This window comes from Podarcis filfolensis (assembly GCF_964270895.1).
Source record: "Podarcis filfolensis genome assembly, chromosome: Z".
NCBI classification, from domain to species: Eukaryota; Metazoa; Chordata; class Lepidosauria; order Squamata; family Lacertidae; genus Podarcis; species Podarcis filfolensis.
The window spans coordinates 12482557-12509821 of record NC_139617.1 but is presented as its reverse complement, the minus strand read 5'-3'; the positions used below and the strand labels follow the sequence as shown (position 1 = coordinate 12509821).

At 45.6% G+C, this 27265-nt stretch overlaps 1 long non-coding RNA gene across 1 annotated transcript in view; it reads right to left on the bottom strand.

Annotated features, from left to right (window-relative positions):
- LOC310754662 overlaps positions 1 to 25668 on the bottom strand; it is a 34348-nt gene extending 8680 nt beyond the window's left edge. Inside the window, exons 1-2 of the long non-coding RNA XR_014543946.1 lie at positions 25151 to 25668; positions 24415 to 25083 (exon numbers count right to left, since the gene is read on the bottom strand). This is a non-coding gene — a long non-coding RNA (uncharacterized lncRNA). The remainder of the gene's footprint in view (positions 1 to 24414; positions 25084 to 25150) is intronic.
- Between the last annotated feature and the right edge of the window lie 1597 nt (positions 25669 to 27265).

The following is a 27265-nucleotide window of genomic DNA, read 5'->3' as shown; positions in this document are numbered from 1 at the left end:
AAGCTGTAAAGAAATCCCTTGTTTTGCAGGAAATGTGAATGGGCACCAGAAAACAAGGACCATTTTCAGTGATGCTGAAATAAAATACCGAATTTTCCATCCACAAACGCAGACCTGCCACGACCACAGTACTGAGTATGTGTCAGAGGAGTTCATATTTAAGAATTAAAGGTAAAGTAAAGGGACCCCTGACCATTAGGTCCAGTTGTGGCCGATTCTGGGGCTGCGGCGCTCATCTCGCTTTATTGGCCGAGGGAGCCGGCGTACAGCTTCCGGGTCATGTGGCCAGCATGACCAAGCCGCTTCTGGCGAACCAGAGCAGCACACGGAAACGCCATTTACCTTCCCACCGGAACGGTACCTATTTATCTACTTGCACTTTGAGGTGCTTTCGAACTGCTAGGTTGGCAGGAGCAGGGACCGAGCAACGGGAGCTCACCCCGTCGCAGGAATTTGAACCTCCAACCTTCTGATCGGCAAGTCCTAGGCTCTGTGGTTTAACCCACAGCGGCACCCGCGTCCCTTTTATTTAAGAATTAAAAACTAGCTAATTAGAAATGGTCTGAATCAGCCCCCACTCCAAATTTGTACCAGTTGCCCTATCATCCACCAAGTTTCCAACCCATCAGCAAGAGATGTATATGAAAAGAGTGGCAATTGTGTGGAGTGGAGTAGCAGGAAGAGAATATGAAAAGAGTGGTACTTAAAAGCTTATCATGAGACAACAGTGAATGGCAGCAGCAAAAAGGCCAACACTGTCCTAGGCTGCATCAACAGAAGTATAGTGTCTCAGTCAAGGAAAGTAATTATATTTCTCTATACTGCCTTGGTCAGACCACACCTGGAGTACTGTGTCCAGTTCTGGGCACCACAGTTTAAGAAGGATATTGACAAGCTGGAGCATGTGTAGAGAAAGGTGACCAAGATGATCAAGGGTCTGGAAGCCAAGCCTTATGAGGAACGGTTGAGGGAGTTGGTTATGTTTAGCATGGAAAGGAGGAAACTGAGAGAAGATAGCCATCTTCAGATAAAGAGTTTGTTCTCTCCTGCTCTGTAGGGTAGAATCTGAACCAATGGCTTCAAGTTACAAGAACAGAGATTCTGACTAAACACGGGGAATAATTTCCTGGCTGTAAGAGCTATTCAACAGTGAAACAGACTCCCTCAGAAAGTGGTGGACTGGAGGTTTTTAAGCAGATGTTGGATGCCCATCTGTCATGGATGCTTGAGATTCCTGCATTGCAGGGGGTTAGACTAGATGACCCACAGGGTCCCTTCCAACTCTACAGTTCTATAGAAAGCATAGCAATTGAGTGGCAATTGAGTACCAACAGGGATACTGTGGTAGTGGCATGGCAGTAGAGGTATTGTATATGGAAAGAGCTGCATTTGTAGCAATGGAACTTCCACTTTCTACTTTATTGATTGACAAGCGGGACCTAAAATTTACTTTAAAAATTTACTTACTACGACAAAATGTTGCAAAGTGGAGTGTTGTTCACTGCTCCATCCATGCCCTCTTTCTGGCAACATGGTCAGAGGTACTAGTTAGGGAGCTGTGACAAGTTCAGGGCTCTGAGCTGGCTACTGGAGATCAGTGAGTCACTGTGACTGAGACTAGGGACAGGATCTTCCCCGCCCTAGAGGAACCTCTTTGACTGTCAGAACCCAGAATCTCATAGGCACCTTCCCCTGGGCCTGAGCAACCAGATGACTCCCACCACACCACAAGCCCAGCAACACAGAAAGAGCACCAGGGGGGAGCCAATAAAATGTATTTAGGCTGGATGGTTGACCCTTTAACACTCTGACGTCCTGCAGTATGAGGTGGAAGTAGCCTGCTGATGGAGGCTTCAAAGGCCTCCATCTTCCCAACCTTTGTTGGAAGAGGTTACTTGCTTCTCTGTGGTCCTACAACTTCCACCTCACCTCCTTCCTTCCAGTACAGGACTGGAATGTGAAATTCTGTAGCCACCAAGCATGCTCAGTTCTCATTGGGCTGTTTTTGGGGGGGAGGCAGGAGAGAAGGAGAGAGAGGTCAGCATCTGCTTCACCCTCATGGAGAAGATGTTGCAGCCCTGTGGACCTCCTTTACTTCTCTCAGTGAATATCTGCTTATACTTGATAAACTATCATGTTCCTCTTAGCATGGAGATACCAGCCTCTTGCTTCTCAGTGGGCCTGTTTTTACTATCACTGGTAGTGTACTTCACCCAAGATTCCTATCAGAGGAAACAATGAGAATGGGCCATTTGATCCCCTTCCTCTATTCCCCTCCTTGAAATGTTTCCATAGAAAGTGACCTATTCACATCTGTCCACCTTGCATCCAGACAATCTAGAGACATCGTAACAGTCAAGGATGCATTCTAGCTGGCCAGTACTATCTACACATACCAGCATGGGCTCTGTAGGGCTTCAAACAAAGGTCCATCCCAGCCTGGGGATGCCACCTATTGAACTAGAGACCTTCTACATGAAAGGCAGATGCTCCTCCAGTAAGCTAGAGCACTTATCCCCAAATGGGAGGCAAATAGATTTGAGGAAGGTGCAGAATAGGGCTATTGGCATGTGTGGCCTTAGAAGGGTGTAGGCCTGGGATTCCCCCAGCCCCATCTTACAGGCTTCTTGAGTTTGGATCTTCTGGCCACCAAAGGCTAGTACCTGTGTGATTCTGGGATTCTTTCCCTTACCCAAGTTCTCTAAAAACATGAAGCTCTGGAAAATAGCAAACACATATTTTTCTGTTTCTAACACAGGTAAACCACCATGAGGAGATGAGTCACAAATACACTGATCTGTGTAAAACTATATTGGTCTCTGAATTCTCACGTAGCAACTATTCTCTCTCTCTCTTTCTGTGCTAGCTGCAAAAATGCCAAATAAATATTAGTTGATAAAATCTACAGGGTGCAGGAACTGGAAAACAAGGTTAGCAGCAGTGTTCAAGCTGTGATGCCGCCTCCTAGAAATGTCGATAAAGTTGTCCTGGCTTTCTCTTTCTCTTTTCTCTCTCCTGGAGCCTAGAGAAGAAATCTTTGCTAACCTGCTTCTTCCCATTTCTATTTTTCTCTTTCCAGAACTGCGTTCTTTTTCTTTTCTATTTTCACTAGTGGGACCTATGCAACAAAATCTTACAGTGAAGTGCTCCTTTTCTTGGTTACAACCAGCAAGCCAGCCATGTCCTCTTTCAGGACACCCAATTCCTGGCCACCCTTAGTTTTCCATTTCTCTCTCTCTCTTTTTGCCTCTCAACAGTTAATCAGCATTTGTTGCCTACAGAGCATGCTGTCTATTCATTGATCTGTTTTGAGGTGCTCCCCTTACCGCCCCTGTTCCTTCCTTCCTGTATCTTATGAGTTTGCTGGCATCTCTTTTGCACAGATAATGCCTTTTTGGTTTTATCAGGACCATAGGTGGATAATGACTAAGGAGAGAGCATGGCTGGGGAATCTGTAGCCCTCTAGATATTGTTGGACTATAACTCCCATCATCCTTGAACTTTGGCCAAACCAGGCTGGAAACATGGCAGAACAGCCACATTTTTAAAGGAAAGGGAAGAGGAGTGGATTTTGCAATACTAAGTTCACCTGCCCACCTGGGTGGGGGACAGACATAAATTATGTAGAGAACCAATGTAAATCCTATGTTTGTATAGTAGGCTAATGTCTACACAAATTCACACGCATCTCACCACACAGGCCGGCAAAAGGCATTCAATGCCATATCAAGGATGATCCTTCTTTCCCATTGTACATTCAGCAGCTCTGGAATAGAGATGTTCAAGGATTTTGCTTGCTACAGATTGTTAAGTGAACCAGCCTGATTCACTCTTCCTTGATTAATAGGCATATTAGAATGCAGATATTCCCTGATTTTCACATGTCTGGATTTTAGGTATGCATATATAAAATATGCATTTGGGTTTATGTGTCAGACAAGCATCCTCTCTTATTGTCATTTTGGAGACCTCCCTTTTTAAACAAGCTTTTCAATAGGAGATTTCTTGTGCCAGTCTGTATGTGTATTGGATTTGAATTGTTTTTATTTGTTGTTATTTGCTTTAGGATGTTGCATGAAAATTGATCTGCAAACAAAATGAATAAATAGAAATGTGTGTTTTTGGATAAAATGTGTTAGAAATGTGTGGATTTTGTGTGTAGTAAAGGTAAAGGGACCCCTGACCATTAGGTCCAGTCGTGACCAACTGTGGGTTTGTGGCGCTCATATCGCTTTACTGGCCAAGGGAGCCAGCATACAGCTTCCGGGTCATGTGGCCAGCATGACTCAGCCGCTTCTGGCAAACCAGAGCAGTGCAAGGAAACGCTGTTTACCTCCCCGCCGGAGCAGTACCTATTTATCTACTTGCACTTTGACATTCTTTCAAACTGCTAGGTTGGCAGGAGCAGGGACTGAGCAAGAGGAGCTCACTCTGTCGCAGGGATTCGAACCACCGACCTTCTGATTGGCAAGTCCTAGGCTCTGTGGCTTAACCCACAGCGCCACCCGCATCCCTTGTGTGTGGTAGGAAATGTATAAATACAATGCAGATTCTTGTGCAGGTTTTTGTTTTTTAACCAATTGATGTGGGAACTGGATGGAAAGGACTTGTGAATTAACACATAAGAAGCTGGCCTGAAGTGGAATGAGATGGATTGGTTTATCCCTGGGGACAATCTTTTCAACCTGCAGTGCTCTTCCATCTCAGGTATGGGAACCAAAAGTATTTGTCCTTTGAAAACTCCTCCTTATTCTTCCATCTCACAGACTACCACAAAGGAAGGAAGTATAATCCCTTCTATAAGATTACGAGAACCTGACTTTCCAAACCTGGCTGGTCCTTTCTTCTTGTTCGTAACTATCTAGCAAGCCTGTGCTAGAGTTATAAAAGGAGCCTCAGTACGAAATGTAGAGGGGATGAGCAGTGCTCTGAGAGCCATATAAACCATGTGCAAGAGAAACAGGCTCTTTCATAAATAACACAACATGCCGACAGCTTAGGCAAAGCATTCCAGCAGTAAAGATATTTGTTTCCTTGGCAGCAACAATAACCTTGATTTGGAGGACCACGAGAGCTTTATTTTCCATACAAACCGCAATCACTTGTGTGGGTAAGTCATGCTTGGTTCCCCCTCCCTTAAACTGCACACCAGTCAGTGAACGTTAACCCATGCTAACACAGAAACGAGCAAACATTATTTTTTTTAGACCAGCTCTTTTAAAACTTCTTCACAAACGTATCAAGTGCATTAGTAATTCTCGCTCAATTAGACTATTGTTGCAACGCTGACACCAAACCCTACATACATTAAGCATAATAGAAACATTGCCACTTCATCACTGCAGGGTCCAGTACTGGGGACCACATTTTATGAAGACATTTGACGAAACTACATCCACTACCTTTTCTCTCAGTGAGCTCTGTGAAGCACATGTGATGTTCCTCGTGCCCGTTTTATCCTCATAACAAACTCATGAGAAAGGCAACATGCAAAAGATTGGCCAGCAAGACCAGCAGGTTTGATAGGAACCTAGGAAGCTGCCATACTGAATACTTGGTCCTCTAGAGCTATATTGATGCTGATGGTAATTAGACTTCCTTGGCTGAGTGGTGATTTGAACCTGGGCCTCCCTGGTCCCATTCGGACACTCCAAAGATGACACAAACATGGGTGCATGGGTTTCGATGAGCATCTGTGGGAGAGAGGAACTTTCCTACCATGTCCTGTGACATGTGCCATGTTCCAGTGAAAATGGCTTTTATGAAAACTGACTCCAAAGTCAGTTGCTGAGGGCAAGTTGACTTGCTCCCATTTCATTTCAATGTCACATACACTCAGTTGAGGGCTGGCTCAAAACATTTTGCCTCCTTTGGCAGGCTGCTTCAACAAGAGGCAGCAAGGGCAGCAGGGGCAGGCGAGCCTCTCACCCAGCTTTGGGTGGCTGAGTCAGAGGCTGAGGAAGGAGAAGGGGCAGTGGTTAGTGCCTGTGCATCCTGCTGCTCTGTGACAGCCTCTGCAGGGAAGATGTGGCCCAAGGCAAATGCAGGCACCCCAGGAGCCGATGGGAAGTGACTGGAGGTAGCAGAGGTGCCATTGGGAGGGGCAGGGGGCCAAGGGTCCCTAAAATATTCAAGGAGGGGGCCAGGCTCCCTCAATATTCTGTGACAACTGTGTGTACACATGCCATGCAACATGCTCGTGCTACTCGTGCGTGTTGCGCGGCATCTGTGCAACACATCGGCATGTCGTGTGGTGTATGCGAATGATGTCAACACATTGTGCAGTGTGCATGCACAGCGCAAGCACATCACATGGCGCCGGCCCCCTCAATCACGGGGCAAGCCAGAGTGCTTGGGAGGTGACCAGACTCATAGTTCTGCCTGGGTTGGCAGCACCTAGGTCGTTGTCACTGCATCAACAGCTACAGGAAGAGCAACAAAGGCGCACAAAGATATCTTATTTTGTCTATACATGTGTGATTGCTTGGTTATAAGCACAACAGAATTACATTTTTGTTTGCTTTTTAATGCTTCTACTCCCCCAAATATGTTTTGCATTTTGTTTTGTTTTTACTTGCACATGTAAAATACCATTTCATGAAACACATTTTTTTGGGGTGGGCAGTTTTTAAAACTGAAACTGCACCCCCAAATTCAGAGAAGTATGTAAATCAAGAACGTGCAAATTAGGTGGGTTCATGTTAAAACAAATGGATTTCTCTTCCATCCCTTGTAAATGCAGACACTGACTAACCAGTTCACACCCTACAATCTGTAATAGCACAAGGCGTTTGCCCCAAATTGTCCCTGTTCGAACTAACCAAATGTGTGACAGCAAGTATTTTTAAAAGTGATGATCCATGCTCTTTATTTATGGAGTAAACTCCATAGGCCAAATAGTACTCTCAAACTTTATATCAACACAGTAATGTGTGAAGTTACAGCTCATATAATATGCTTATTATCTCTCTGCTTTTTATGTGACTGCTCTGGCCCCTGCTTCAGAAGGGCTGGAGTTTCTAACCCATGTTTGTTCAGTAGCCATATGGAAGTCCTTATTGTAATCATTATTATTATTACAGAGATGTTCTTAAAGGGTGAATTAAAGTGTTATATCTATGTGGGAAACAAGGTGTCAGCCCTCTGCTAATTGCAAGCATAGGACATTATAAAGTATGCTAATAAGAAATTTATCTCCACTGAGCCACAAAGTGCAACTGAAAAATTAAGGGTGGAAACATAAAATTGGTGGAAAGGGCGGAAACATGCAACAAAGAGTTGGGCTAAGTGGGACATAATTGCCGCTGCCTCTGGGTGCTGCGATCATTCTGTAGGAAAACTAGAACGGAACAAGTGAAATCCAGCTTGAGCATTAAGATAGCATTCCTCAGCCCTGTGGCATCTAGATGTTTTAGAGTACAGATCCTATCAGCCCCAGCTGCATATCCCTTGGTAGGTTATTCCCCCCCCACCCCAATGTTGGCTCTCTCTATGTGACTGACGCCTGAAGATGGGTGCTGCATCACCAGGAAGCCAAATAAGGGTGAAGACAATGTTTCCTGTTCTCACTCTGGCTTCTTACAGGCAGAGACCCTGACAAATCATTTCCCAAAGGTACTTTGCCTCAGCAGAGAGTCCATTTATAGCCATTGTAAGGGGAACTGCCAACCTAGCAGTTTGAAAGCACATCAAAGTACAAGCAGAGTCATACCCTGGGTTAAATGTGCTTCAGGTTGAGTGTTTTCAAGTTACGCTCCCCGGCGACCCGGAAGTAATGGAGCGTGTTATTTCCGGGTTTTGCCGCTCGCGCATGCACAGACGCTCAAAATAATGTCATGCGCATGCGCGGAAGTGGCAAAACGTGACCTGCGCACACGCAGACGTGTCTTACGTTCCATTCAGGATGCGAACGGGGCTCCAGAACGGATCCCGTTCGCATCCAGAGGTACCACTGTAGATAAATAGGTATCACTCCGGCGGGAAGGTAAATGGCGTTTCCGTGCGCTGCTCTGTTTCGCCAGAAGTGGCTTAGTCATGCTGGCCACATCACCCAGAAGCTGTATGCCGGCTCCCTCAGCCAGTAAAGTGAGATGAGCACCGCAACCCCAGAGTCGTCCGTGACTGGACTTAACGGTTAGGGGTCCCTTTACCTTTAAGGGGGGTAAACACTAATCCTCACCCACAACTTCTCTTCTACCCCCCAACCCGCAAAAACAAAACAAAACAAAAGACAAGAGGGCCATGTTTGTATCCTGCAAAGAAGGTGGTGGATTTTTGTGGGGTGGGGATTTGAGCTCAGCTCTTCCTTTCCCCACTTTATTATTATTATTATTATTATTATTATTATTATTATTATTATTATTTCCCACTCTTCTTTGAAGCATGTATTCTCTCTCTGTCTGAATTTAATACTAATGTGAGGTAGGTTAGGCTGAGAGACAGTGACTGGCCTAGGGTAACCCCCTTCATGGCCTGGTGGATATTTGAACCCGAGTCTCCCAGGACCTAGTTTTTTATATTCTGGCTGCCACAGCATACTGGCTCCCTCCCTGTAAACTTCAGGGGACTTTATTTGCTCACTGTTTTCCTAATAAAGTGCTTTGAGTTGAAAATGAGTTGATGGCAAGGAGTCTGTTGAGAAGAAAGGTCATCACAGGCCAAGAAAGTAAGGCAGCTAAAAGGGAAATCAAACCAACTCTGTGAATGAATTATAGGTTAACTAGCATTCTGTTCAGCAGAGCACTTGTCGGTGTTATTTATATCAGTTTCCAGGGGTGGGGAATGTAATAAAATGAACACCATAAGAATAAAAAAGAACATTACCTGCCCCTCAGGCAGTCAATCAATCAATCAATCAATTTCCTTTATTCGACCGATAGTCAGAAATAAAACATTACACAAAAATTATAAACTATAACATCATAGGGGTACATAAATAAGGTAGGGTTAGGGTACTAGACCTCTCACAGATAACCCACATCAAAGCATTCTGTTATACGTTTCCGACACTTGAGTGCCAGGAAAAGGAATTTAGCCACTGACAAAGTTGTTTTCCCAGAAGACTTATTTAGCAGATATGCTGTCTGCTTTCCTCTTTGTCGGGAACTGAGCTGGGGTAAGTATGGCGTTATAAGGTACTGTCTTAAATCGTTGTAGAAGGGACAGCTCAGTAAAATGTGCTCTGTGGATTCTACCTCACCCAGTGCACAGTGGCATAATCTCTGGTCATATGGGACTCCTCCATATCTTCCCTTCAGAACCGCCGAGTCAAGAACATTCAGCCTAGCCGCAGTAAATAGTCTGCGGTATTCCACGTAGTGGATATCCGCCAGGTAGCGAGCTGGAGCAGCCTGATACAACTGCTCCCCCAGAAACATCCCAGGTTTCACACGGGCTATGTCCTCCTGTCTGGCAATATCCCTTAATCTTTGAGCGATCACCACCTTTGCGTGGCTATACGTCATGGACTCTATATAAAGGGAGGACAACCCGCACTTCTGCACTTCCTCCACTATCTCCCCTTCCCATGGAGATTTAAAGTTATCCCTCAGAATCAAGGGGGCCAAACCCACCGGTCTGAAACAGAGCTTAAGCCATAGCCATAACTTCGCTTTCAGGGCCACATACCTAAAGGCTTGACAACCGGTTTCCAATCTCATGATCGCGCCTGCCACAGAGGGGGGGATCCTGAGTATGGCCCTGAGGAATTGGGTTTGGATAGATTCCAATTTTTCAAAGTCCCTACGTGAGCCCAAGGCAATGCCCACCAGCAGAAGAGGGAGGACTTTCATTTTAAAGAGTCGCAAGGCAACTTTGACAGTTTGTGCCTGTTTCTTAGAGTATAGGGTTCTAATTGCCAAGGCTGCTTTGGATGCGTTCGAGGCTATGTATTCTCTGTGCGCCAAGAAGGACCTATTTGATCTTACAACCTGACCCAGGTATTTGAAGCAACTGACCTGCTCTAAAGGGATACCATTAATTGACCATAAATTAGGTTTCAGTCGAGCAGCAAAGACCATTATTTTGGTCTTGGCATAATTTAGTTGGAGCTCATGTTGGGACTCATATTCATGAAGAGCTCGAAGCATCCTCCTTAATCCGATGGGGGAGGTAGCTAATAGGGCGGCATCGTCCGCATACAGTAGGACATTCAAGGCTCGTCCTGCCAGTTTTGGTGGATGGAAATCAGCATTTGCCATATGCACCACTAGCGAATTAATATAGAAATTAAACAAAGCAGGGGCAAGCAAACAGCCCTGTCTTACCCCCCTAGTGGTGGCAACCGGATTGGAGACTAGCCCCTTACTATCTAGCCTAATCCTCAGGAGGGTATTTGTATGCAAATTAATAATCAGCAGGAGAAGGCGGCGGTCGATAGATGTCGCTGCCAATTTTGTCCATAGCTGGTTCCTGGGAATTAGATCAAAGGCCTGCTTAAAGTCTATAAAGGCGACGTGGAGGGCTTTTAGGCCGTTGCCAGCGTACTTGGTGGCCAAGTGATTTAGGATTAAGATTTGGTCTGTTGTTGATCTTCCGGGGCGGAAACCCGCCTGTTCCTCTGCGATGATATTGTTGGTTTCCATCCAGGTCGTTAATTTGTTAAGTAGAAGTCTTGAATAGATCTTCCCGATAACATTTAGCAGGCTAATTGGTCTAAAATTGGCCGGGTCTGTGCGCGGCCCTTTCTTGTGAATTAACACAATCAGTGCAGAGTTCCAGCTTGGAGGAAATTGTGCTGTTTTGTTTATATAAGTGAAAAGAGCTGCTAGGGGTGGACACCACCAATCCTTATTGGCTTTAATAACATCTATGGAAATAAGATCGTCTCCGGGTGCCTTGCCCGCCTCAAATTGGCCTATAAGTGTTTCCACTTCAGAGCAGGTAACAGGATCCCACTCAGGCAAGGGGGCCAAATCTAACCTTCCTCCGCTGGCAGCGTGAGCTGCATATAAATCGGAGAAGAAGCTTTCCCAGGTATCAGCTGAAATTTGGGGTTCTATCCTTGACAACGGTCTACCCAGGTATTGAGAAATTTGGTGCCAAAAGGAGGAGGGATTTCTATTTTCTGCAGCTTTTAGAAGGTTCTTCCAATCATTTCTTTCTGCCGCAAGCTTCTTTTCCTTTAATAGTGCTTTATACCTTCTCTTGAGGTTCATAAGGTGACTGCTAGGTGCGGGGTCATTTGATGCCCTATATGCCAAGAATTCATTATATAGGTTGTTCTTGAAGTGTCTACATTCCTCGTCAAACCACTTTTTATGAGAGAAATGGTTACTATTCATTACCGGGGCCTTAGCCAACGAAGGTTTTAGCAGTTCTACTAAATTGTCATATATTGGCAGTGGCTCAACTGCCTGGATAAGGGAGTCCCTTGTCTCTTGCAGTTGGTCAGACCACAGGAGTTCATTTATCCGTTGAGCCATATTGTCGGTCCATTTTAAGGCAGTGGGCCTCATCTGAAGCTGGTTATTTGTAATAGGCACACAGGGATAGGTAGCCAATTCTCCATCCAGGGTCAGAGAGAGTTCTAATGGAAAATGGTCACTTTCCAGCCTCGTTACCACCCTAAAGTTGGAAATTTTGGGAATTAGGTCTACTGAAGTCCAAATAAAGTCTATGGTAGAGGCTCGGGAGCCTGACCAGAAAGTAAATTCGGCAGGGTAATCAGAACTGAGAGCTCCGTTTAGAAGGTGAAAATTAAGAGCCATCAAAGTTTGTCTACATTTAAAACCTGCGTATGTAGCAACACTGTCTTTAAAATTCCTGGGTAAAAGGTCTGAGGTTAAAATGGGTAGTGGGGGATATTTATTATATTTAGCAAATAATAATTTATCAGAGTGAGACAATCGGCCGTTGAAATCTCCTGCAACTAGGAAGGTGGCTTCAGGATATTTCTCTAGGAGAGTTTCAAGAGTCAGTTGAATTCCCCTCCATCTTTGGTCCACCAGGTTTTTCTTATAGGTTGGGTGCAAATAAACATTAATCACCACGAACACTTCCTCCGCTGTTTGTAGCTTTACACCCAGCATGGATGACGACTGGATGTCGATTTGTTCCACCTGCAGATTTAAGGCCAAAGAAACTAAGGTAGCCAACCCACCTTGTGGTCTACCAGGTGATAGTGAATTCTGTTGTGCATTCAGGTAGAAGCCCTTATACCCTGATAAGGGGAAGCCCTCACAAGCCCAGGTCTCTTGCAGCAAAAGAATATGACTGCCTTTTATGTAGGTGACAAAGGATGGATCCATCAGCTTAGGTTTAATGCCAGCTACATTCCAGGACAAGAAAGTAAGTAATCTCCTGGTCACCCCTTTGAGTCATGCTGGGCCTTGCGGAACCAGCACGGCAGAATCCACCTGGGAATGCATGCGGCGAGGGGGGGCAATAGGCTGGAAGAAGGAAGTAATTGTAGCTTGCTTACCAGGCAATTTCCGAGCACCACTTACCGCAGCAGCAGTCATGGATTGCGGCTTAATTATTGGTAGCTGCAGGGATGGGTTCTGTTGCACGGGAGTATCACTTAACGACAGGTCCATAGACTCTGCATTTAAAGTATGCTCTAAGACTGAGGGGGGTGGGCCTTTTGGATCTGCGGTTGCTGTAGGGAACATGCAGTGTAAGGCAGGTGGGAGGCATCCTTTTCGGTTTGCCTCCAAAAGAGCATTCAGTCTTGCCACAGCTTCCGAGTTTGACCAGAGGGTTGTCGAATCTTCCACTGTATCCTGCCCGGGCTTGACATCCCGAGGCCGTGTACAGCCAGGTTGCAGATCAAAGGTCGTTAAAACAGGTACCACTTGGGCTTGTGTAGACTGATCTACAATTGGTGAGGAATTCATCTTATTTGCATGAGCATGATCTTCTGCGTTACGGAGACAGAGTAGCAACTCGTCCAATCTGTCCGTTATCTCTGTTCGCTCCAGTTTTGGCAATTGGGAGAAGGATAGAAGTAACTCACGCTCCGTAGAATTCTCCAGATGTATAGCCTTTGTCAGTGGAGGCAGGGGGGCGTCAATCCAGCTGATTAGATCTGCGGCCAGGGGAGTTGGAGTCGTGGCAATTGGCGGACCCTCAGACTTGTCTGCTTTCTTTTTGAACAAGCAGTTTGGTAAGAGGGGGCAGATCTTGGTATTGGTAAAGACTCTTGTAGCAAGGATTCCATAGTTAATTAGAAGATTTCTTGAGGACATAATAAGTGCAGGGAGCTTTTTGGTTTTAAAGGAGAGCAGCACTCTCTGCCTCTGAGGTCTGCTGCTAATATGGTCAGTATGCTTCAGGTCAATAGAGCTAGGGATTACCCTCAGAAGCTCCGCTAGGTGTCTCCTTATATCACTCTTATAATGCCAGTTTATCACCTTGCCTCTAAAGGGGCAAACCGTTAGGCAGATTTTGGTAGCTTGCAGCAGCAGTTTGTGAGGAGGTGCAAAGTGTTGTTCCTTCTTATTTTGCTCACTTGGCTCACTTTTCTGATTGCCAGCAACTTGAGGAATTATACAGGAGGTATGAGGTAAAACGGGTGCTCTGGGCATTTGTATGGGCTTCATCTCAGGTGGTACATCAGGTGAACTGTTTTTACCTGTTAGGGATACAAGCGAGATAATCTTCTCCAAGGATCCTCGGATGTCTTTTATGTATTTAAAGATACAGTCCACTGTTTTAGCAACTAGGTCTAGAGTGGTCGAGTGTTCAAATAGTATCTCATCAATGCAGCTTTCACGGGCTCTAGTGCAGTCATTCGAGTGGATACCAGTATTATTATTGCTTGAAGGTTTAGTAGGCAGGTTATCAAAAGGTTCTTTCACAATGGTTTCCTCGTCATTCATCTCTGCTAGCAGTGTGAAAGAGTTTGAAACCGGAATATTACAAATATCCTTTGTACTTTCAGATTCACTAATTTTTGTTTGTTTAGCAAGAGGCAGGGATCTCAGTTCCTCTGTGTCGTCTAAGTCTCTAGAATCTCTGGTACGCTTCCCAGTTCCTCTCCCACAGGCAGGGCTGTATAATTGCTTAGTCATTTCTCTCTTCATGCAGCCGCCCCAGTTTCAAGGTCAATGGTTATCTCCCCAATAGAAAGAGGCGTCCTCCTACTTATTAGTTTAAAACTAAAACTAAAAACTAAAAACTAAAAGTTAAAAAACTAAAAGTTAAAAGTTAATAGGTTTCTATACTCATTAAAACAATCTTAAAAGATAAAACAGGGAGCTCACACTCACGCTGACTAAGTGCCGTTCGCCATCTTCTCAGCTAATCCCCCTCAGGCAGTCAGATTTCCATGACTTTTCTTGGTGGGTTCCCCCCCACCTTCAGTAGAGTTCTTTAGTGCTCCACTTTGTAATAAAGTTAAGCAATTCTCTGATCTAATTTATCAGTTTTGATCCTTTTCATGTCTTGTGCCTGAACACTTTGTAAACTCAGCTGTGCAAAACTGCACACCAGACCAACAGCAAGTAGCTCTCAAATAAGCCATTTCCTGGGTTCTGGGCTACCAATGTGAGCAATGAGGAAATAAAGGGATGCTTTATGGGGAAACGATGTTACGCTGTGGCAGGACATCTGCATGCAGAAGGTCTCAGATTCAATCATTTCCAGGTAGGCCTGGGAATGCCCTCCATTTAAACCCTGTGTAAGGAAAGATGTTTAATATAGACAGTGCTGAGCTAGACAGTCAAATGTCCTGACTTACTGTCATGCAGCTTCCTTTGGTCCAGTGTCGTACACTCTCTGATGGATCATACTAATTGCTAGCTGAACAGTGAAATTTTCAGATTGGCCCAGAATAATGGAAAATGTGCTTTCCTTTTAGCTTTTTAATTAAGTAAATGGAGACTTGAAATGTTTCTGTGGTCAATTCTATGATTCTGTGGTTGATTATCCATCATGTATGATCTAGCTGAGATACCTGCAATGCTCAGGATTGGACTAGATGACCCTCAGGATCCTTTTCACGTCTACAATTCTATGATGCATAAGGAATGTTTGAGGAATTTGATATTTGCAAATTTCTACGCAAAATTTTCTGGTTGGCTCCTTGCAGACTATGTATGCTCAGAACATATAAAGCTACCATATACCAAGTCTTGTCCACCTAGCTCAGTATGCTAAGGATTGAACCTGTAGCCTGCATACAAAGCAGGTGCTCTTCCACTGAGCTATGGTAATCACCAGATTTTACACTTTCTTATATATATTTTGAATGCAGGTTAATGCAGTTAGTGAACTGAACAAATGGGCAGCTTGCTATGTACAGATTATGGGGAGAGTGAACAAATAGAAAAGGGAAGCAGGTCTGGTAAGCCCAGTTGTGATCCAGAAGACAGAAGGGTAAGAACAGCAAGAATGAGATGGGAGCTATCATGCAACATAAAAGAAGTAGGTATAGATAGAAGGAGGTGCTGGAGGAGACTCTTTAGAGTACCATGGACTGCAAGAAGATCAAACCTATCCATTCTGAAGGAAATCAGCCCTGAGTGCTCACTGGAAGGACAGATCGTGAAGCTGAGGCTCCAATACTTTGTTTTTTTGTTTTTTTAATAATTTTTATTAACTGGCCAATCACATCAAATTAAATCACATCACATAAATTCCAAATTACAAAGCCAAATTTTTAAATTTTGTTGGGGGAACCCATACTTCAAGATCCAAAGGGGGATTCAGATCATCTTCTTATTACTGTGTTAATGTCCAAATCAGTCCCAATCAGTCCAAACAAAATTCATAATTCTATCCAGTCTTATCTTGGTGTTTCCACATCATATCTTGTTCATATAATTTCTATTTTTCCTTTACGATCTCTTCTGTTAGTCTCCTTAAGCCGATAAGCAAAATAATAATCCTGTGTGGATTTCCCGTTCCTCCACTAAGTCCAGATGGTTTCCATATATCTCCTTCGTAGATAACATCGCTCTTTCCATCATAAATTTGGCATTTGTCGCTCTTAAGTCCCACCGAGAAGTTGATCCATGATATGTAAACAACTCTATTTCTCTCTTTCTCCTCCCAGACCCAAGAGCTCCAACAATGCCTCCCAAAATGGCGACGGCATTTTTAACAGCGTCATTCCAAAACTCTTAGCTTTCCAGCTTCATCTTGAAACATTGCTTTGGTTCGAAAGTTTATCTCCACACAGCCTTAAATCCACAGCTTAAGTCCTTAGTTTCTGACTCATTAGGGGAGGGGATTCTTGTTAAATCACATAAGAAAAAGGAAGGCAGGTTTTCCCCCCCTCCCCCCTCAGTCATACCGTATCTTGACGTATCTTCTCATATTTTATTCTTGTCTTGTTATCAGAGATCTCTTCTGTCAGCAGTCTTTACTCCCCCTTTTCCTTGAAGCATGTGCAATTTATCTCGTCCAAATTGTTTCTTTTGAAGATGCTTGCAACTAGCGGCGCGAATCAGGGACGGCGTCCAGGAGTGCCGGAATCCCACAGGAGGGCTTTGTGCCTAGTGCCCCCACCCCCACAAATTCGGGGGTGGTATAGGGCACAGCAGGCAAGGGCCGTCCCCCCCACAATCCTGGGGGGGTTAAGGAGGCTAATTACCCCCATAATAGCCTCCAAATTACCTCGTGTGGGTCGGAGAGATGTTATTGTCAGCCATCTTCCGATGCACCACCTAGTGGCCCCCCTGAGGCTCCAATACTTTGGCCACCTCATGAAAAGAGAAGACTCCCTGGAAAAGACCCTGATGTTGGGAAAGATGGAGGGCACAAGGAGAAGGGGACGACAGAGGACAAGATGGTTGGACAGTGTTCTCAAAGCTACCAGCATGAGTTGGACCAAACTGCGGGAGGCAGTGGAAGACAGGAGTGCCTAGCGTGCTCTGGTCCATGGGGTCACGAAGAGTCGGACACGACTAAACGACTAAAGAACAACATGGATAGGAAGCACTATACTGCAGAAAATGAAGTAACAAAGGGTCCTGTGGAAACAGGGGTACTCAAGCCCTGGTGGTAAGGGTTCCACCACGCAATCTGGAGCTCCTGGGCACTCAGCTAGAATCGCCTGCTAAGCATGGTTCAGAACTTACACCTACCAGAGGAGGGAGGTCACCAGAGGATATCTTTCCCAGGGCCCCTGCAAATCAGCAGACAGACTCATAAGCTGCCCAAATTTCAAGGCAGTTCCCTAGTGTGAACTTAACGGTGTTCAATAGTCTTATTATTATCTCATTGCTGCTGCTTAATTGTTGCATGCTATGCAGTTATCCCTTGGAGGCTGGTGTTCCCTCATCATTGTTTTTAATCATATTTTTTTAAAGGTCGAAAATAATTGCCTGCATAAAGCTGCAAACACTCTTCTGATACCTTTTTTTTTTTTTTAGGGGGGAATTGATGGATGTTCTGCTCATGCATTTCTTTGTACGCTGCATCTAATGCTTTAAAAAGGCATTTAACTGTTATGAGGCATAAAATCAATCTTGATTATTATGAGGAATAAAATAGCTTCATTTTACAGAGACAGTAAAACTTTTTAAGATTTTGGTGAAAATAAATGAAGATGCAGGAATAATAAATGATGCTGCATGACCCTTAATTGTTCTGAATGTCTCTGGCAGGATCTTTATTCAAAGATCATGTTCGTAATCTACCCTGTGTCAGCTTTTTTAGGACAACTCAAGTGATGCTGAATGCAGTGCTGTATATTTATTGTCAGTCATACTCTTCATTATTGGTCCACCCTCTTCAGATGTGGAATTCTTAGCATTCTGAAAGACACAACTGTATGTGTGTCAAGGATCATGAGTGTGCTAAGTGAACTGGTGGGCATCCCCCTTTCAAAATCAGAGGCATGGACTACATAGATGGTAATTTTCCCATTTGATGGTGGGGAGATGCAGAACACTGCTTTAGCCAAGCCAATATATTGCTGAATATGAGCACTTGTGAGCAGCCCACAAAGAAACCAATGAGCATATAAATGAAAACTTCATGAAATTCAAGAAAAGTAATTAAACATTTCAAAGTAGCAAAGTAACCCATCACTTGTGGTACAACAGGGTCTGATCCCAAACTCCTCTCACCCACTCAGCCTTCAAACCTTCCTCATACTGCCTTGTGTTTGGTATGAGCATTACAAGTCCACATGGTTTCTAACCCCAGACAGACAAATACAAGTCATGCATTGAAAGCAAGAAAGAAACTTCAAGCAAATTGAAGGGAAGATAACTGGAAAGTTCCTCACTGACCTCTCCAGTTTATTTTTTTTCTTTATAAGCCATCTAAAGCTTGACTCAGGTTGTAAAGTTTGTACCTTTTTTGTGTGCTTGAAGTTGAAATAGCATCCACCATGGAGCAAACGGTCATCCATTTTAGGTTTCACTAGGCTAGGTAGCTACCAAAAGGCCAGATCCTATGGTTCCATCTGTCTGGGAAATGTCTTTAGTGCACCTGCTCAGAGGACATGTTTTCTTAATGTCAGCTAGCCATATCTCCTCTTTACGGTGCCCATCTCTCCTTCACCCAAATAAGCACTTTCCTTTATGGCATTCATCTGTCCTTCCAGTATTGCAGGACCTCATGCTGAATTTTCCCCAAAAAAGTTTCAGTGTTATAGACTAGTAAAGCTGATAATATATTTCCCCCCAAAAGCTTTATTCTTAGGATGGAAGAGAACTACATTTCAATGAGATGTGATAGCCACAACCCATCACAAGGCATATGCACTTAAGCCTATTGAAATCAGTACACTCTATGTCTTATTATGGTCCATGTTTCCTTGCAACAGTTGCAATGGTCAGATGTTACCAGTGTAGCAGTGTAGAGTTGTACAGAAGCTTTCCATTGTAAGGTGCTACAACCAGTTCGTGGCTGCTTTTCATGGTAAAACGCTAACTCTTTAGGAGTTTCCCTTGCATACTTTACTCCCCAATCACCAAATGCTGATTTGAGCAGTAAGAGGAGCCGCAGCTATTAATATGAAAACCACCCTTCTGAATCAGGCCAAGGGACCATCTAACGGTCAGCTAGATGCTTCCAAGAAGCACACCAGCAGTATGAAAAGATGTTCACAATTTTCTCTCTCTCTCCCACTCTCTGAGAATTTCACTGGGTGAGGGATAATTTTCAGCCCAGTTCTGTAATTAATTTCTGAACATTCTATTACTGACCCACCCACCCCAACAGAAATTTGAGAACAATCCATGGAATCACAACAGCATGGCCAATCTCAGGGGCAGAGAATCTCACAGGCGACAACAAGCTTGAAACCTACTTTGTACGGGAACAGTATGTCTCTTGGTTCCCTTCACTTTTGACGACAATTCTATTTCCCGTAATTATTTCCACCGTGAATCGCAAACCACAGGATGTTTTTACAAAATAGAAGAAAAAGCCAACCTCTTCAGCGGCTGCCTTCGAGAGCCAACTGTTGCTCTTTTGCATTGATTCCAATTGACAGCTGCAGAGCAGGCCCAGGTTGGAGTACTTGGTAATTTCAGCATCTTCTCTTACACCCAGCTGGAGCAATCAAAGGAATTCAGTTCAAAAGAGCAATGCTTGTCAGAGCTGAGCTAACAGATCAGCAGAGGGCAATGCAATGGTTGCTTATGAGAGACTATGGGCAAGTTTGTCAAACTGCTGTCAAAGTAGCAGTCCCAATTCTTCCCAAGGTGGCCCATTGCCAGTACTTCCTGGCAAACTGTTTCCTCTTTTTGTCTTCTCTGTATAATCTGAGAACAAATAATTATGTACTATTTGTGTGGGTGGGTGAAGAGGAAGAAAACACAAAAAAGACAGTACCACTTATCGGTCTGCTGTAGCCTTCTTGAGATAAGCTTTGGAGACCACACTTTTCGTTCTTTCATCTGCCATGAGTCCCATGGGGGGGGGCAGATATGGAGGAGAAGTGGAAGGAGCTTGGAGAGTTGGTTCTGGAAGACCGAATCCTAGAGGGCTGCTGATTGATGATCTTGAGCATCAAGAGGTATTTGATTCAAGGGGGCAGGGATAAGCAAGTTAGAAGGTGGCAATCCAGATCTGTGTGGGGGATACTGAATATCCTCCCTCCTGAGACATCTAGTCTGCTGCGTTTTGCGTGTTGAGTCCCACAATGCCACCCCCAAAAAAATTCACACTTCACACATCAATTTTTGTTTAAGGTTTTTGGCATAATTTTGGCCACAACTTTATTCAAAATACAAAAAATGTGAGTGGTTGCTTAGGCATTGGTTATGACTATCTGTCCTTGCCCTCAAGGACAGAGCTGGCCTTCCGGACACCAACGGAAGCCAGCGTGGGAAACAAGTATTGGGTGAGAAAATGAAGCTGAGCCACAGACCCTCACTTCTCACCCTCATGTTCCTGTGGGGCTTGCACGGCCCAAGTCCGACTCCGGGGACAAGGACGAAAAGAATGGCAAGCCCCTGGATTCCTTTAACGGAATTCCCTTTCCGCATCATTTGGAGGGATAGGCACTTACCCCTCCAAGAACCAATTTAACCAATGCCTAACCACCAACCTTACAAGTTGTGACGATTTGCTACGCAGTAGGCAAAAACCAAATGGCACCAGCCAATCAGCCAAATGGCAAAATTCCTACCAGGCCCCCGCTCCAAGGCGGACGACCCCATGACAGGCATAGCAAGGTCAAGCGATCAAGAAAAAACCACCCTATAAAAGGGAGGGCGGGCGGGTGATCCGGTGCAAAACGGCCAAGAGGACGTCCAACGTCTGGCCCCTGTATTTAAAGACTCTGACCCCTCCTCCAAATTGGCAACAATCAAAACTCCCCAGCAACCCAAATTTAACCACTTAAAGGCTTGGGTTCCTTACCAAATTTGCCTAGTCACTGCAGGGTGGCTTGTTCCCCCAACCGCAACACGTGCTCTCTGTTAGGGAGAACACGCTTTGCGTGTTGAGTCCCACAATGCCACCCCCAAAAAAATTCACACTTGACACATCAATTTTTGTTTAAGGTTTTTGGCATAATTTTGGCCACAACTTTATTCAAAATACAAAAAATGTGAGTGGTTGCTTAGGCATTGGTTATGACTATCTGTCCTTGCCCTCAAGGACAGAGCTGGCCTTCTGGACACCAACGGAAGCCAGCGTGGGAAACAAGTATTGGGTGAGAAAATGAAGCTGGGCAACAGACCCTCACTTCTCACCCTCATGTTCCTGTGGGGCTTGCACGGCCCAAGTCCGACTCCGGGGACAAGGACGAAAAGAATGGCAAGCCCCTGGATTCCTTTAACGGAATTCCCTTTCCGCATCATTTGGAGGGATAGGCACTTACCCCTCCAAGAACCAATTTAACCAATGCCTAACCACCATGGAGCCTTCAGCTCACCGCCAAACCATTCACAGACCCAACCAAGCCCTCAGCATGGCCACCACTGCACCCAGCCAAGCCTCATTCCCTGAGGCAGAAAGATGCACGCCATCAGCTCTGAAAAAGGATGCAGCCTGAAAAAGAATCTCAGGATGGGAAATCACATCTCCACCCAGCTCAAAAATCTTTTTAGACACAGCAGAATTGATGCGCTTCCTGGCCCTTTCAGTGGCAGCTGGGCAACGACTACCCTTCCAAACACATCGTTGCAAAAGCTTTGACCAAAATATTTTTGCTGTCGGCACCACTGCCCGCAGCTTCTCCAGGTCACCCAAAATTGCAGCACGTGGTGAAAAAACAGTCCATGGAAACCAGGTCGTTCTCACCCAGCTGCACCCCAACAGCAGTGGGCGGCCCTTCCAGCAGCACCTGTCTCCAAATTAGTGGCAGGAATTCTGGCCGGCGCATTCCCCGTCTGGACAGCCAAGGCAACTGCACATGTGGAGGAAGGCCGAGACCCGGTCCCAATCCGGACTGCCGTGCACTGATGCCAGCCCAATGCATGAGGCTGTGCCCCACCATCCAGATGCGGACAGCTGCTAAACCTAAGATAAAACAAGCAAAAAATTGTAAGACACCAATAATGTTAACGAACATAACCTTTGAATGCATTCAATTTCCAATGACCTGTATCTTATTTCCACTGCCTTATTAACATGCTTTCCGGCCTTCCCAGTGGTGGTTTGCCTAGGCATTGGTTCCCGACCAGCTGCACCTGACCTCAGCAGGGCAGCACTGACGACTGGGCCCCACCATATCGTCAGTACCAGCAAACATTGTGGGGGAGCAATGAACCAGGATCAGACTCAAGCTCACCAAGGCAATCGCATCCCGCCAGGTGTCGTTCCCCATAGGGGAAAGATGCACCCCATCTGTCCTAAAGAGGGCAACAGCCTTGAAGAAAAATAGCAGGGTGCAATATTACAGAACCACCTAAAGCAAGGACCTATTTTATTTTATTTTATTTGTTATTTTATTTTATTTACTTTATTTATTTTATTCTATTGTCCACCACCTTATTAACATGCTTTCTGGCCTGCTCGGTGGTAGTTTGTCTAGGCATTGGTTCCCGACTAGCTGCACCTGACCTCAGCAGGGCAGCACTGACGACTGGGCCCCACCATATCGTCAGTACAAATAAACAGCGTGGGGGAGCAATGAACCAGGATCAGACTCAAGCTCACCCCCAAATGCTCCCAGGGACTCTTGCGTGGCCCCACCCCTCGAAAGGGGTTGACAAAAGCATGGTGAATCCTTGGATTCCCTTAATGGAATATCTTTGCGCATTGGAGGGGACAGGTGCTCCAACCCCCCCCCTCCAGACCACCTTGAACCAATGCCTTAAATTATTTTGAGTCCAGGGAGAGCTGCCATCAACTCAATCCAAGCCCTCTTGCATGCAGGGATGCAGACTTATGCTGGAGGAAGACAGCAAACATTCTCGCCCAGCTGTACTACCAGCACTGCGGGAGGACCTGCACAGGTCACACTCGACCGCACCAAAGGAAGGATCTCCTCCCAAAGCATTCCCCATCTGGACATCCAGTATATGTTCACATGGGCAGGAAGACTGAGATGGCGCCCCAGTCCAAACTCGTCAACATGCTTGCCAGCCTAGTGTACAATGCTGTGGCCCAAATGTGCACAGCTGCTCCTATGAGAAAAGGAAATAACAGACAAGCATCAGCACAGACATCATTGTGACACTTCCTGATATAACCCTTGTCAGCGTCAGACTTCCAATGACCCGTATTCACAATCCTGTCTCCTGACAGGCCCCCAGTGTGCAGCCTTTGCAGCAGCACCTAATCATAAGGAATGAGGCGTGTTCAGCGGTAAGCAAGCCATAGGCCGTAATAACTGGTGCACGACGTAAGCACATTGATGCCTGGCTAACGGGAACCCATTTTCATGCACTAGGAGCGGGCCAGCCCCCAGGGGAACGAAAAGCCAAATATTCTGTTATCCATAACCAGGCAAGGGCCCTCCTCACCTGTGGCGGGAAGCCTGATTGTGGCACTCCTGCCCACTAAGTCTGGGTTCCCAACTCTAGAGTTCCCAACTCTAACGACAAGCTCCAAAGCAGATAAGGAAAAATCCTGAAGCAATAAGCCTCCAGACTCTCAGCCCCGTGCTGGCTCCAACAACCATTTTCCCAACCCTCAGTGCAAAATTGCAATGGACTACTGAAAGGAGTCTCGCCTTGATCTTTAACCAGCAGACAAGTTTTAACTTGTTGCAAATACTGCATAGGTAAAAATTGACCAACTTCCTGCCCACTGTCCTATGAGGTTGGAGCCTATTCCAACCTTCCAAGGCCCTGCGCACTACAAACTTTATACAAGGGTCTCTGAAAAATAAAGCTTCAGTGTAACAGACATTGCAGCGGACTGAATTCTGATAGTTATAACCGCATGCCCAATCTGCAGCAGGTGGACCAAATACTGCAGGATCTGCTCAGAGGATGGGGGCCAATTCATCTGAATGGCCGAGGACTGCCAGCTTAAGGCTAAGAAATCCATCCAGGCCTCCCATAAGAGCTAAAAGCAGAAGGGGAAATGGAAGCTGCTGCTCTCTGTAATTACTAATTATTGTCAAAATGCCACACGTGGTCTGGAAAAGTCTGGCAATAGCTGAGTCTGGAGCCCAGGATCTGAAGCGCTTCATCTGAAAATGGGGTAGAGTGTCAGCGACATCATTAGAGGATCCCATAACTTGGAGAGTAGAAAGCACAATATTAAACCTTAAGCGGCACAGCTCGAAAGCATGAGCGGAGGGGCAGAGACTGTGCTAGAAAGTGAGGACTGTTTTGCCAAGACGCTCACCACTACCTGGTTATCAAACCAAAAGCAGATCCGATGGTCACTGAACTCCTCGGGCCACATGTGAACTGCTACTACAATGGGGAAAACTCAAGAAAAGTTATGTCACATGATTGCCTCACCACACCAGGCTTGAGGCCATAGCTTTGCACACCAGCAGCCCTTGAAATAAAAACCAAAGGGCAAAGATCCAGCAGCACCAGCATGAACCTGAAAATCCCTGTGTGGGTTCAAGGTATCCTGCCATAGCGAACTATTATTGCATACATTCAGGAATTGCTACTATCGCCTGATATCTGCCTTTACCACACTTGGTAGGCGTACACAAAGGTAAGGGGACCTCAGGCCGCAGGCAGCCTGGCCTAGTGGGAAGATTAATTAAGTGACCCAGCAAGATCGGATCTGATGAAGCATCACTTGCTACAGAGGAAGTATTACAAAATAACTTCCTTCAAGGCAGACAGCTTCTCCGTAGGCAAGTGGTATGTTTTAGCAACGATATCCAACTGGATCCCTAAATAAAATGGGAATATGGACAAAAGGTATTGAGCTATTGCTTGCCAGCTTCCAGCCCCCGCTTGGGCAGGGGGCATCTTGTGCTGCCATCATGATATGTAAATTTACAGGGCCGACACTGGCCAGAACCCCTAAAGAAGTCCCGACAAAGCTGCCGCCGAGCCAGCTTCCTTTTCAGACACACACTCTGTGCAATGCAAAAACACACTCCGTGCAGTGCACACACACTCCATGCAATGCAAAAAACACACTCCGTGCAATGCAACTACACACTCGGTTCAATGCACACACAAACCCTCCGTGCAATGCAACTACACACTCTGTTCAATGCAACTACACACTCCGTGCAATGCAAAAAACACACTCCGTGCAGTGCACACACACTCCATGCAATGCAACTACACACTCCGTGCAATGCAACTACACTCCGTGCAATGCAAAAAACACGCTCCATGCAATGCAGCTACACACTCTGTGCAATGCACACACAAACCCTCCGTGCAATACAACTACACACTCGGTTCAATGCAACTACACACTCTGTGCAATGCAAAACACACTCCCTGCAATGCACACACACTTCATGCAATGCAACTACACTCCATGCAATGCAACTACACTCCATGCAATACAACTACACACTCCGTGCAATGCAACTACACACTCCGTGCACTGCACACACCCTCCGTTCAATGCAACTACACACTCCGTGCAATGCAAAAACACTCTGTGCAATGCAACTACACCCTCCATGCAATGCACACACACTCCGTGCAATGCAACCACACCTTCCGTACAATGCAACAACACACTCCGTGCAATGCAACTACACACTCCGTGCAATGCACACACACCCTCCATGCAATGCACACACCCTCCGTGCAATGCAACTGCAAATCTCTCACGCAATGCAATGCAATGTAATTGCAGCCCGTGCAGCGCCATGCCCTGCAATGCACAGAGCAAACTGCAATGCGGGCACGCAAAGGTGCTTTCTCCCACTTGCATATTGCAAACGTGGCGCCCGTTACATCCCTGGCAGTGAGGAACCACCAAAAGGACCTAAGTGTCCAGGTAGAGCAATGGGGGAGCATGCAGCTGTCCCATACAGCGACCAATCCTGCAACCTAGGCATTACCGGCACTATGCGCTGACCCAGTGAAACCAATGCTTCATGGACCACATGGGGACACTATTCAGGCCGAAAACGCTTCCAGGCCATTAAATTCTAGGGCAAAGCCCTAGGATCACATGCTAGGCCAGGCATAAATGTTTCCAGTGAAATAGCAGAGTTGAGGTAGCCCACAGCTTGTCCAGGTACCCCTGCTTGCCCTTTTAGAGGGAAGCACCCCTTCAAGAAACCCAAAGTTCTTTTATCACAAATGGACCGAACTACCCAGCAAGACAATATCCCAAAAGGAGCAATTTGTTTTGTTTTGTTATAACAATGGCTAAGAGGGGGATATGAACCCTGTCTCCCAGGTCCTAGTCCTATACTTTAGCCACTAAGCCACAATAGCTCGTCTCTAAAATGGCAGTCACCACTATCAGGGCAAAACAAACTTAAAGAAAATAAACTTGTTCAGAAACAGCATAGTTCAAGAGCATATACAGAGTCCTCATAGTCCTTGGAGGCACAGGGAGCCTCTGGGGCCCTCTGTCTGCCTCAGATATATATTAGCAGCAACTGGGCCTGCAAGCAGATACATTCCAATAGCGAGAATGAGTCACGTGTCAGAGACTTAACAATTAACTGCTACCTGTAGCAGACTTAGGCTTGGAAGTTATGTGCAGGCCGAATAGGCCTCCCTGCTTCTGCTCTTGAGAATCTTAGTCTCATAGCAATATTAAAGGAACTCAAATTAGTGCTCCCACCCAAGGCTAGCTTAAAATTTGACTAACAGCACTGCACACACTCAAAATAAAGCCAACCTTCGGGGATACTATAAACGAAAGTGATTCCAGCTAAGCTGGGAACAGCCCTAACTAGCCCCACAATTTCAACAAGAGAAATGGGGGAAACCTTTTTGCGAAAGAAAGCCCCTAACGGGGGCTCTCTCCCTATTGGGAAAGGCAAGCCATAGATACAGGGAGAATCTTCCCACAGGGCAGGGTAAGGGGTGGGGTGAGAAATTGAACAGGAAAAGGGGGGAATTAAATTATTTAAGGGACTGGAGAGGATTAAAAAGAAAGGGGAAATACAGAAATAAAGAAATGTAACAGACAATGAGAAGATTGTCCAAGTGCTCCATGTGATCTGGTGCAAAACGGCCAAGAGGACGTCCAACGTCTGGCCCCTGTATTTGAAGACTCTGACCCCTCCTCCAAATTGGCAACAATCAAAACTCCCCAGCAACCCAAATTTAACCACTTAAAGGCTTGGGTTCCTTACCAAATTTGCCTAGTCACTGCAGGGTGGCTTGTTCCCCCAACCGCAACACGTGCTCTCTGTTAGGGAGAACACGCTTTCTGCACATGCTTACTCACCCTTCTCTATCCTCCATCCAGACAAGTAAGAGGCCTAAATCAGACTTCCAGGACACCTTTCAGCCAGGCAAACATACTCAGGAACATATATTCCTTTGATAATGGAATCGCTCCC